At 35.3% G+C, this 13433-nt stretch overlaps 1 long non-coding RNA gene across 1 annotated transcript in view; it reads left to right on the plus strand.

Moving 5' to 3' along the window:
• Nucleotides 1–13433, plus strand: part of LOC139804468 (uncharacterized) — a 244637-nt gene that overhangs the window by 30948 nt on the left and 200256 nt on the right. The window lies entirely within an intron of this gene.

Here is a 13433-nt window from a genome sequence, read left to right on the forward strand (position 1 = left end):
GGCTGGTGGGAAGTGTCCCAGCCCATGGTAGGAGGGCTTGAATTAAATGATCCTAAAGATCCCCTTCAACCCAAGCCATGCTATGATTCAATGATGATACACTGGTTAAAAGGGTGGCTAACAAAGCTTCGTGCTTTAACACGTGCAGTTTACAAACTGGTCATTATTTCTGTACCTAGAAAACTTAGAAAAGTGTGACTGGCTTCACTTCCTGTAAGGAAGCAAGAAAAAAATCAAGAGGAGCACTCACTCCAAGCATTTTGCCTCAAGATATTTGCAGCTGGAAGTAAATTCAACATGTGCAGTAAGTGCATTAGATTTTTAGACTATTCAGTTGCACAACCCAGAGCATCCATGTTACCTCTCTGCCTCCATCAGTTAGCTCTCATTATCTTATTCCCATTCATATCAGGAGACAACATATGACTATATAAGGGAGAACATATGATCAACCAAATAAATATACTGAATACCAAGCATCAAATCAGCTCACAAATATATTGCCAAAAAATATCATTAAATATATAAAAGGCAACTGTATCTAACCAATTTTTCAAGAATCACAATCCTTCATGTTCCATAGTCTATGTATAGTGAAAGACACAAAAATTCCTAATTTCAGCCCAAGTGCCATTAAAATACAAGGTGGTGCCATCACAGGAGCAATTCAAATTTTTGATGCTCCTGGATGCAATTTAAAAGCATTCTACAAACTGATTTCCAGTACCAAAACCCATATTCTTCTAGAACTTGGCAGAAAAGGACATGAAAAACAGGGATCAGCAAGACTTCATCGTTGTTTAGTCACAAGAAGATGCATGATGCCATAAATGTTTTTCCAATCATTAGAAACACCTAGACTGCAGTGAAATTTAATTCAAAAGGCATTTTCCAGAACTCAGCCACTTCATTCTCTAAGAAGTGTTGTGGTGTTTTTTATCAATAAGACCTGAAGATTTTTTTTTTCTTTTCAGGAAGTTTCAAGGGCTTGGGCCCTTGCTTATCTAGCTTTTACCCTTCTTCCAAAGTTTCATATGCATTTTCATGTCACTGGCTTATTTGACTGTTAAACTGAAAAATGCAGTGAATATCTGAGTATAAAGACAGCAAGTTGAAACAGACTAGTCACTTTGGTATGTCCTTTTGATCAGTTTTGTTGGTTTTTTGAGACAAGATTAATAAACTGCAATGTGTGAGAGGATATACACATAATACACACATAACACTGATAATGGGAGAAGCAAAAGAGCTTTTTTGTACCTTTTTTAAAATCCATTCTACTGTGATAGCAATCACTCCATGCAATTCAGTCTAACTCAGATGTCTTATTTGATTCAATTTTTAACAGATTTAAAATGAAAAGACCTTCAAGATTTAAGTACTTAGATGATGAATACTGTGATTGCTTTCATTCAGCTTTGTATCTTCAAAATATACAAAAGGCAGTTTTTATTTAAAAGATACTACCTTCCCTCTGCTCCTTCATATTCATAAGGGATACTATTATTCTTAGAACAAAGAGAGAATACATCATCTTCAGTAGTACTATGTTAAAACACTATAGCATAGCAAAGGTTCTGCAAGGTGTGCTGTCATACAGAGATTTTCTGGTTTACAGGGATGCCCAGGGGAAATGTGCATCATTATTGCTTATCTCTGTATAAAGTGCCAGAAAAAATGCACAACAATTTAATACATTTTCATGCAAGGGGAACATAAGGTTTAAGAGGCCTAACTTCTGTCACTGTGCCCAATATTAATTCATGCTCTCCCCCAATTGCTGCAATTCACACTGGCAGAGCCTGGCTGCAGTCCAACACTAATCTTCCCTCTGTAATCAAGAGTTCTGTGTAGTGAATAAGATTGCACTACAGCTCAGTACTTATTGCACTTCTAGACCACAGTTCATTCTCTTTCCCTGTGAGTCTTCTTTTTTCAGTCCTCTGCTCCTTCCTATGCTCATTTCACCATAACTTCTGTTAGCCTGCTCTCCATAACATCAGGATCTCCTTTCAAAACAAGTAAAATGTTGCAGTCCTGGACAACTCAGGATAACCAATGGAAAGACTGCAGTCACTTTATCATTTCAGATGTGATCAAACATGGATCAGAACACGTGTTTCCTTTTTCTTTTTTCTCCCTCTTCTTAGTTGATTGCAGTGCTGGAGACCCAGGTACTAAATCAGCACTGAATTTCTGTTTCCACAACTATGTTTTCTGTTCCAAAATTTATACCACTCTAGGGAGTTGATATTTTATTCATATTTTACTAACCAGGCTCAGTAAGACACTCTTGTCAAAGAATCTGGCTTGAATACTGTTCTTATGAATATGACTGGCACTACTTAATAAGCTACGTAGCAGAATAAAATACTGCCTACAGAATAAAATAAAATACTGCTTGTCCTCACTTTGTTCTTAGATGAATAGCACATCTGTTCATTGCTTGTGCTGCAACAGGCTAATCCAAGGAAGTTGCCACTCCCGAGAAATGTGCTCCTTTTATGCTTTCTTGGGAAACTATGCAGAACTCCCATTTGCCATTGAATTTAGGAAGAGAAGCAGTGTTATTTCTGTTTGGAGAAAATTTTCTTGTACCAGTGTAGGAACCTGCTTAGAAACTGGGGTAGAGGGGAATGAGCTAGATTCACAGATTTACTTAAGTCACTGTGTCACCAAATTTGCTTCATTTCTGTGTTAAAAAATCAGCATGTTACTCTGAAGTTGGAATTTTAAAACTGTGCTAACAATAAAGGCAACAATTAAAATCCTGGAAATCAGGTGATATATTCTGGCTTGCATATATGTTTGTCTAGATTAGACAAAAATAGGGCAATTATTACTGAGATATTATCAGGAATAAAAATAGGTATCAGGCTAATAATTAAAGAATCTTTGCACCATTAAGTTAATCGTGACTTGCAGAACAACTGGAAAGGAACACCTGTAGGACAGCAGCTCTAAATTGTTATTTTTTAAAATAGTAAGACTTTCAAGCTCAGGCTTCCACTCTGTGGTTAACATTTGGACTGAGATTTCCATAGTCTAATTTCTGACAAAGAATTTCACCTGGGTATATATTTTTTAAAAAGCTAAATTTAATTTGGATTTCAGGATAGCATATGAACAATAATTGTGTTCATAAACCATAACAGGTTTAGGATTTGGTCCCCATATGAAAACTGGGAACTCCGTGTTGCACTGTAATGATGCTATAACAATTAATATCTTTCATTTTTACCTGTCCTGATGCATAAACAGAGCAAGGGTGTTTGGGGCTGTAATTCCTTCCTTCACCTCATTCGCTGAGGTTTCTGACTTGGAGATGATCTCTAAATCCCTGTGTACTGAAAGGGCCTCATTTACCTCCACCTAGGCTCTCAGATCCCCTTAGATTCACTCTAGGCATTTAAAAACACTTTCCTTATGAATACACAGCAGTGCTTCACACACAGGACTGTTGATGTGTCAGCTGTGAAAGCATCCTCTGCAAGTACTGGGAACATTCACCCTACTTCTCTGCACCATGATCTCCACACTTCAGACCAGTCAGTGAATATTGCACATGTCACCAGCCTAACAACACAGCACTTTCTGTCCACAAGTAAAAATAGCAGCTTGAACCTAGACTGAAACTGTTCCCTAAAAACCAAAAGAAGTCGTGGTCTGTTGGCCGTGTTGTCACACCATTGTCTGATAATCAGAAAAACATGCACTCTTCTTAGGTAAAAATAATTTTAGAGCATTATACTCCTAAAATAAATAAATAAATAGTAGCTACAGGAGTAGACTCCCTTCTGATTAAAATGACCTTTACAAGGCAAACTCGTGTTCAAGAATGTTCATAAGGAATTTTAATAAGGCAAAGGCCAAGAGAACTAACATATAAAAATTCATTACATCTCTTAGTGGGACAGGCTTGTGATTCTCTCTGCCATGCACACTTCAGACAGCCACTTTCAGGTATTCTAGGAAAATTTTAAGGAAGTAACATCTTCCATTTATCCCTTTTCTGGAGGAAAATATAGAATGCTGAGTTTCTTCAGACATTTTGCCTAAATCAGAGAATGAATATTTGAGAATGAATGTAGCACTGATGAGGGTGCTCTAGAGACCAAGATTCTCTCTTTATCTGTAGTCAAAAAGCATGAAAGCAATTAGGTTACATTTCTGGTCACTATTATGTTTCTGTACTGACCTGTTAGGAGAGAAGGTTCTGCAGTTATTTCATGTCTCCTATGGTGAATAATAATACCATGCTTGTAAAACTCTCTGAGCATTTTAGTAATTCTATACTCAAACCCTCTTTGGTACAGAGTGAGTTACATACAAAAAAGTCCAACTATTTCAAGAAATGCCTAGCACTCCCTCCTCCTTTCTGCAAAGTGGAACTGATATGTTGCTGGTACCCATTTACACAGGGCAGCCATGCAGGAGCACACACCACTTACCTCACAGTTCTCTGTGTGTTTCCTTTGTGCATCCATGGAGTTACTGAAGACAGAATGTGGTACCTGAATCACCTGTGAGAGGAAAAATGTTAATTAGAAAAATACATTGTGCCTTAAATAATCTTTGTTTTCTTTGACACATATGACAGGAATTCAAACTTACTTAAAAATAAATTATTTCGGTGAAAAATATATTAAATTCTCCATTTGCATATTGGTCTCCTTGGCAAAGGCAAAGGGAAGGTGAAAATGAATCTAAAGTTGGCTAAAGTAGCCCAGTATAGATCTGGAATAGAGGTTGGCATTGTTATTTAACTATCTGTTTAAAACAAGCAGAATCTGATAATAGTTTTCTCTGAACACAGTCAAAACAAATCTCCTGTTTTATCCACAGCTAAAAGAACTTCTCATTGATTGCATATGTAAAAGTCCATTGCCTATCTTTAGCTAGGAAGACAGATAAATGAGCAACTACCAGTTTTATGGTGTAATCTATAAACTCTTGGTTCAGCAGAGCTGGAGTTCTAAATGAATGTTATTTTATATTTGAGTGAATGCCTGACAGATCAGGTTTTTTCATGCAGCTCTGGAACTTTATAATAACAGTGCACACTGTCAAACTGGTAGCAAGAAGTCTGGTATAAAAATGTCGATTATCCAGGGAAATCATAATTGGTTTCCATATCAGCTTTCCTTCTTAAAATACCCAAATGAACAAAGTAGATAATTGCAAAGTTCACAGAGTAGTAATTAAATTCTGACTATAGCAATCAAGATGCTGACAAACTAAAGATCCACATTACACATAAATCGGCTGCTTTTTGTTTACAAGTGACAAGAAAGCTTTAAAAGTTATTTATGCCATCCCTTAATTCATTCTACTGAGATTTACAAATTTTGTTTGTGGCCTTTCAGCACTTTCTGATTCATTTGCTGGTTCAACAAGGTAACCAAACATCCATCTTACTGAAAGGAAGTGATTGGTTCCATTGCCTTCTGTGGACCACACTCATTGCAACACATCCTGATGCTCTTTCCTGAACTGTGTTTTAACTCTCAATATTTATGGATCTTAGTATCTTTCTTTTGTTCTTTCTCACACAATGGGAATTTGTAATTGGTTTTGTGCAACTCCATGCAACTGAAATAATTCTTACCATGAATTTCCATTTTCTCTCATAGCTGTTATCTGCACAAGCAGAGCCAGAAGAGTCCAGTTTCCACTGAGCCACAGTAGACAAAAGAGCATTTGGTGGGGTTTTGTTCCAAAAGGAATATTTGTTCCAGTCTTGTATTAAATGCAAAGTTCTGCCTCTTGTTGCACCTTGCAATATTTTGAAGATGACAAGAAAAATGTGAATCCTTAAAAAAAAAAAAAAAAATTCTGTGGAAATTCAGAAAGATGACAGGATAAGGATACCTACTTTCAATTTTATATTTAGCATCAAAATATGTCAGCATTCAGCTTTAATGCTGTCTTCTGCAGGTTTTGCTAAGAAACTAATATTTAGCAAATATTTGTGATTGTAAACTATGTACTTTCTAGCTTATTTGAAAAGACATTTTCCTGATTTTCAGCAACTTTCCTCATTTTTAAGGAACAGTTTATTGGATATTCAATATCTTTCTTCCTATGTTTTTCCAGAGCAGCATAAAGTGAAAAAAATGTGGAAAATGCAATATATCCTATATTAACAACAAAAAACCCACAAACAACAAACCAAAACAAAACAAAAAAAACCCCAACCCCAAACAACAACCAACCAACCAAAAAAAAACCCCAAACCACCAAAACTAATTGCTATTCTGTGCACCTGACTGCTCTGGCAGATGTGAAAGATATTTACCAAGCTAAAAAGTCTAATTAAAATACATCCATTATCTCTGTGAACTTTATGATAAAGCAATGCCACACACAAAACAGGATTGAAAAACATCTTCCAAAAAAGGTGCTGCATGCAAATACGAGTGACTTATTTTTCTAATGACACATAACAGAAAATCATGGGAAGAAATCCTACCTTAGAAAAACATATTAGATTTGCCACATTTTTCTCCTTACCAGTAGTCAAAGTGGTTCCTTTTTGGGATAATTATACAATTCTTTTAGTAAGCACTCTTTCTTTTCTAAGATGATCAGCACTTAAACCTATTCTGCTTATTGCCTGTTCTCCATAATTAAACTTCCTTCTCATCTATCTGGCAAAATGTAATTTCCTAGGGTTATAACTTGTGTAATGTTTGTGCTCTTTCCACTCTTCCCTGTCACCCTCAGATTATTCCTTGGTTACAGCAAGTCTCCTTTCCCTCAGCCTCCCAATAAAACTTCTTTCAATCATAAACCTTCATTTCCCGTTATCCATGATTAGATTATAATTCAAAGTATATTATTTTTTTCTGTGAGTAGAATACCCAGCAATCCAACCAAGATAAAATCTGATTTATAGAGCACCATAGTAAGTGTACCACAAGATCAATTACAGAAACTCCTCATTTATTTTTACAATTACAGCTTACTCTTGAGCTCTAGTGCTTTTTTTTCACGAAGGTTTGCAACACAAACTTGGGAAGCTCTTTGTACTGTGCAGGAACTCCACCATCCTTGGAAAGAGGAAAATAATTATGTCTAAAATGAAGCTGAAGAAGTGACCCTGTAAAGACAAAGATAACAGCATGATAGACCCAGGAAAATGTGCAACTATTTCAGTCGACCAAGGCTTTTTCCTAAGGGTTAACTGAAATATTCTATTCTAGCTCCCTCATATAGACATAACTGTTTAAGATCAAACAGGTAAAAATGGTCAGACAAACAGGTAAATACTTGAAGATGGTTATTCAGAAGTTGTAACACTGATAAGGCTTAAATTCAGTAAGTAGAAACACAAATCTAATTGGATTACCACTAAGCACATCAAAACAGGCACAGAATCTGCTTCCTGTGATGAATTTAGGACTGATTTGTTTCCACAGCAAAGTCAATACAACAAAGATAAAAATTTCAGTGGAGAGGTAGGTAGCAGGGACAAATCCTGAGTAGAAAACAATATGTAATCTTCTTTTTAAATAGAAATTTTTACTTATTACTTAAATAAAAAATTGCTTGCTTGTTTGCTTGTATTATAGCATTACATAGCAATGACTAAATCAAAGATGTCTCTCTGATGCTGCTTTTGGTTCTCTACACCTTAATCTATTAAACTCAGCCTGCCAGATGTCCCAGATATGCTTTAAGCTCAGAAAAATACTGATTGTTTTTTTAATGCTTTGATAGGTGGTCACAAAGTACTTACCACGTGACTGGTTTTTTGATTTTTGCCTCACAAGTGTTTTGGGTTTGTTTGGGATTTTTGGTTAAGAATGAAGGTTTTGAAAGTTAGCAAAAATCAAAACAAGTTATAAGGAAATTCTACTGAAAGAAGCATGTGTATTCCTTCTGATTTCCACCACAGTTTTCTGGAGAGACATACCCAAATTATTTTTAGATTTTGTCTCTACAAAGATTTGTGTAAAGTTTTACTGACACGAAATGTCAAGTAGACTGAATTTCAAAGTCACATGGGTGCATAATTGCAAGTATTGAATTTTCCATTTATTCACATAAATAAGCTAGAGTATAAATGTTTTCTCATATACTTAGTCAAGCAACTCTGAAATAATCAGAGTGCTAATAATATGCTAATTTGCATATTATGAAATTTACATAGCTTTTAAATTCCACAAGTGCCTATGTAAGAACAATTTGTTAAGCAAGCTGACACTATTTTGCCTTATACTTCCATTTTAGATGAAAGGCCATCTAACAGATGACTGCAGATGAAACTGAAAGGATGCTATGGTTTTAAATTTAAAGGAATACATATCTTTTAAGCACATTACATACAAACATAAATTACATATATGGTAATATCTAAAAGCATTCTTATTCTGTCCTCAAAATGGGTTGTGTATGAAGTGCCCAATTTTCAAGCAATGCTCTGCAAATCAAGCCTGGTAGAACTTCCATGGATTTCAGTAACAGTACTTTTAAAATAGAAATCAATTTCTAAAATAAATATTTCAACAGGATTTTGAGGTGTCTATTTCTATTCAATTCAATAATTTACTCTTAGGCTATTTTCTCTTTGAACTCCAACCACTTAACAAAACATTTTACATTCATCTGATTAATTCTCAGATTATTCCTGAACTGAATGGAGAAAAGAAGTAACAAGTGCTAAACTGTTAGCATGTTATAATCCTGTTGATTCATTTGATAGACTGATTTTTTTGAAATGTGCATCCTTTTCTTCTCCCACTGAAGTTTTGCAGCACTGTGTTCTCATACCCAAACTATTCAACACCATGTGGAACATGCAGTAATTGAATAGTAACACTCAGTATGTGTGTAATAAATAAAACACATGGGTTCATGCCAACAACAGAAGCTTCTTCCACACTTCTCCTCCTTTTCTGTGGTAAACCAAAAATTATCAGTTAATGGGTCTGATGTTCCCACTTTTTCATTTTTTATTTATAAATCAAGATTTGATGCTAAAAGTTCTGAAACCAAGTCTTGTTCTTCTCAGACATATGTTCAATGCCCATCGGTAGTAATGGAAAGTTTTCCAGAGGAAAAGATTACAGCATCATTTTAAATTAAATAATTTGATCAGATGCTTTTTAGTAATTCAGCCCCTTCTTCATAATTCTTGGGTGGGTTTTTTTTCAGAATAAAGCATCTCACAGAGGTCATCATAAATTATAAAGATTCCTATATATCCATTTAAAGAAAAAAAGTTCATTGTCGGAAAGATAAAAATACATTCTGTAATCAAACTTTAAACTCCCGTACATTATAATTTCTGAATCTTTTTCTGCTATTCATAATCAGACTCCATTTTTTCCCCACTATTACTTAAAAGCTGGTGAAAGAATTAAACACTATTGTTCAACTGATTTCTTGTATTAATCTATAGAGGGTTTCTAAAATGAGTCAATGCCTGCTGAAAATTGAAGTTAATTACATGGGGAGGTTTCACAGTATTTCACAGTATTTCACTCCTTCGAATATTCCAGTTTAGTACTGAGACCACTGATTATAGCTGTAAATATGATTGATTATGTTCCTGTTATACATATGGCTGCAAGTAAAGATATTTTACATATGGCAGGTGATGATATAACACATTTTGAGCAGCAACAGCCTCAGCTATCCAACCTTGTTCCCTCACAGGCCTAGTTTTGAGAAACACAGAGACCAGCATATGAAAGGGTCTTCTCTTCTTTTCAGTTTACTCTTCAAACTTCTTTGAGACTATGTGCAAAATCTGTCAAAATAGGGATTTTGTGAAATAGGAAGCCTCTCTATCTGTTGTAACACTGACAATTACAAGGTTATCCTTTGTCACTCCTAACTGATTCCTCAATGATGCTTGGCCCTGAATTTGGTGTATATTTTACAAATGTACTGAGGATGTCATTAGGATGTCACTAATAGTTCTTGTGTGGCATGACAGTGGAAAAAATAAAAGTGTTACAAAAAGGAAAGAGTTCACATAAAAATGCTGCAAATACAGTATCAGTTTCATAGAGCCATTACTGTTCTTTTCTTCTCCCATGTTACAGCAAGCTGGCTTGCTTTTAGTAATAGTTTATCAAAATTACTCAGTGCCATCAGAAAATTAGAATAAATCCTTATAGATGATTCATGGGTTCAGAGAGTTAAACAGGAATATTAGTTACAATTTATAGTTTGAGCATAAAAATATAATTTAAGGGGCTTAACTGAGAATGGGTCCTAACTATGCGCAAAAATAATTTTTGAAAAATTTCTGGAACAGTGATTTTGCAAATACAGACCCCTATCTGTCTAACAGCCAAAGAAAAATTAGGAACTTGCTTTGACTAATGATAATTAATTTCTTGGAAGTTAATGGAACCATTTTCTTTAGCGAATCATTTACTTCATGTAAATGAGATGAGTTTAACTTCAGATGAAATTATTAATTTATGATTTTGTGTTCATACTGCTAATCAAAATGGAGAAGAAAAAATAAGGAAGGCAGAGTGAACATTCTAAATTTCTACAGCTACCCTCAAAAAGGACTTATTAGGCTTACATCTGAGACCTTTCCTTTGGTTCAGTGTCTTCACAAAAGAGCCAGAATAGAATCAATACTTAAATCAAAGCAGAAAACAATACACCTTATAACAACCCTTGATTCAGATATTCAGCTGATTTTAAAAGCCTGCATACTGTGAATGTCAGTACTTCCAAATAAATTCACTCGTGTGGGCATTCCCATTGCATATATTAGTGTTAAAAAATAAAATATTTTTTACTGAAAAACTGAAAAAAATAATGCAAACATTTTTTGACAACGTATTTTCCTTCAACTATACCTAAAGCTCAACCAAAACTGAGGGCTTTTTGCAACAAGTTAAGCTGAAAATATTACCAATCCAGTCAGAACTGAACCATCTTAAGTGACATAAAGATTGGTCTGGCTGTGCCATATTCATTCTGTGCTTCAGGCCTCCAACCTGCCCGTTTTTTTGGAGCAGCCATAACCCTTTAATCTTACACAACACTTGGTATGGACTGGCTGTGGCTTTAAGCACAGAGGCACAAGTGAAGCGTGGTGCAGATGATGTGCACTGCCCTAGGAGGAGCCCAGGGAGGCATCACGCATGACTGAGATACAAATCTTCCTCTCCTCTCCACTTCCTAGCAGAGGCAGGAGTTTAAAATTTTTGTTCAAATATTTGTAACCAGTTATGTCACTTCTGCAGAGAGCCAAATGCTTGCTTTCCCCCTGAATAGTTGCAGACATACCCCACACAGCAGGGAGATGTCTGCTTTGCAAAGCAAAGCTCTGAGCCTTTTCTCAGGCCCATCTGCTGTAAGGATGATTGACATCTGACCTACAGCTTCCCTTGGTCAGGAAATGGGAAAGTACAGACCAGAGGCATTTTTATTTTTAACTTGCTCTTGACCTTGCTGTTCATCACCATATCATTTGCATTCCCAGATCTTCTGACTAAACATTTTTTTCTAACAGAAATAATAGAAAGTTTTGTGATAAAATATTTTAATTACACTGTGCTTTTTTTTTTTTTTTTTAAATGAGACTTTTTAATAGAATATTTCAGCTTTCAAGCATCATGAAACTGTTTCGGATTGGAATCTAGAATCTTACTCTCATAGCCTGACTTGAACTCTTGGCATTTGCATTCATATTTTGCTATGTAATTTTGAATTTTCGTAAATACATAATTAAACATTTACTTGGACACAGAAAAGCTTGTATTTTGTTCCTGATCTGAATAAGGGCTCATATCAGTCTCAAATTTTTGCATAGCTAGGCTTGTTTATACTGATTAACTGGAAAATCAGTTACAAGAGCCTATTGTCTCACATTCCTTTATTCACACATTTTTTTAATCAAGAAAGCCTTGAATACCTTGGAAAATTATGTGAAAAAAATATTTCTTATCTAGCTCTAACTGTCTATTACAATGTAGCATATCCCCTATGTAATGACCTCCGATTTATGAAAAGTAAATGTGATTCTTGGTGTTCCATTAAGCACTTTTGAATACATGGGAGTTTAGGATATGTGACAGTTGATGTAACTCTTTTAGCTACAGCCCAAAAGCATTGAGTCAGAGTGCTTTGGAGCTGTACCATCATGGAGCCCAAGTCTCACACAGCCAACAGCATATGCTTCAATAGAAACACCCAATGCCTGGCAGTATTAGAGCTCGTGGCCAAAAAAAACCCTCCAGGAACAGAAGACAATGCAGAAAGATAACTCCTGTAAATAGAACAGATTTCATCTTTTCTTCTAAAGAATGAGCACCAGAAAACTGCTGAGAATTCCCCAGTAATAATCTGTACTCAATACTGGAGTAAAATATGGGTCAGGTCTATTCATTTCTTTCTATGAATATAAAAAAAGAACAGTTTCACACTGTGCAAAATTATGATCTAAAGCTGTGCAAGTTGTATGGAAGAAAAATCAGTGGACTATTAAACAATGGAAAATACAAAATCAGATAATCAAGGATTGTGTTGTAATGGATCCCAGATTCTGCAATCACATTGCACACAATTTCTTTAACTGTGGGAGCCAATTCAAATCACAAGAATAGACTACCTTTCAAATGTAATGCACTCAAATTCTATGCAGAAATAAAAAAGCCAGCTATTTCTGACCACTGGTAACAAAAACACATCTCAGTATTCTTTTCTTATTTATCCCTATTTTTGGATGTCAATGAAGAATTCTCTGAATATAATTCTGGATTCAAACCTCAGAATCATAGAATCATCACAGAATGTTTTGGGTTGGAAGGGATCTTAAACATCATCTACTTCCATTCCCCCATTAGACAAGATTGCTCCAAGCCCCATCCAACTTGGCCTTGAACACTTCCAGGCTGGAGGCATCCACAACTTTGATGGGAACCCTCTCAGATAACTGATTGAAAATGTCTGTGAAAGTTTCTTTCAGAAGCCCATCTGTCTACTGTCATATAGTTTGTCTTTTTGTCTTATTGAAGCATTATTTAAGACAAGGCTCTACCAGGGCCCTGCTTTGGGTTCCAGAAATATTGTCTTTCCTTATAGCTACTGCCTATTATAGCTAATTCCTATTATGAGTAGGAATGGTGAAACCAGGTAGGGAAATGTGTTAGGAATTATTACTTACATGCTTAGAAATTCAGTGCACTCATATTCCCCTGGTCAATTTGATAGAGTTCATTATTTCTCTCTCTATTAATATTTTCTACTTTTTTTTATGACAGAAAAGTATCCCTGGGCCTCTAGGTAAAACTGAATCAAATTTTTTAAATGTCAGAGCTCTGATGAAGACTGGTTCTCTAACAACTATTACATAATTAAGAGGTTGCAGCAGCAGTTTGAAATGGCCCATGTCAATGCCTGATAATTTGTTTTCATATCAAAAACATAAATCTTGGGCAACTCACATTTCATTT

Source organism: Heliangelus exortis, chromosome 18 (genome assembly GCF_036169615.1).
Source record: "Heliangelus exortis chromosome 18, bHelExo1.hap1, whole genome shotgun sequence".
Taxonomy (NCBI): Eukaryota; Metazoa; Chordata; class Aves; order Apodiformes; family Trochilidae; genus Heliangelus; species Heliangelus exortis.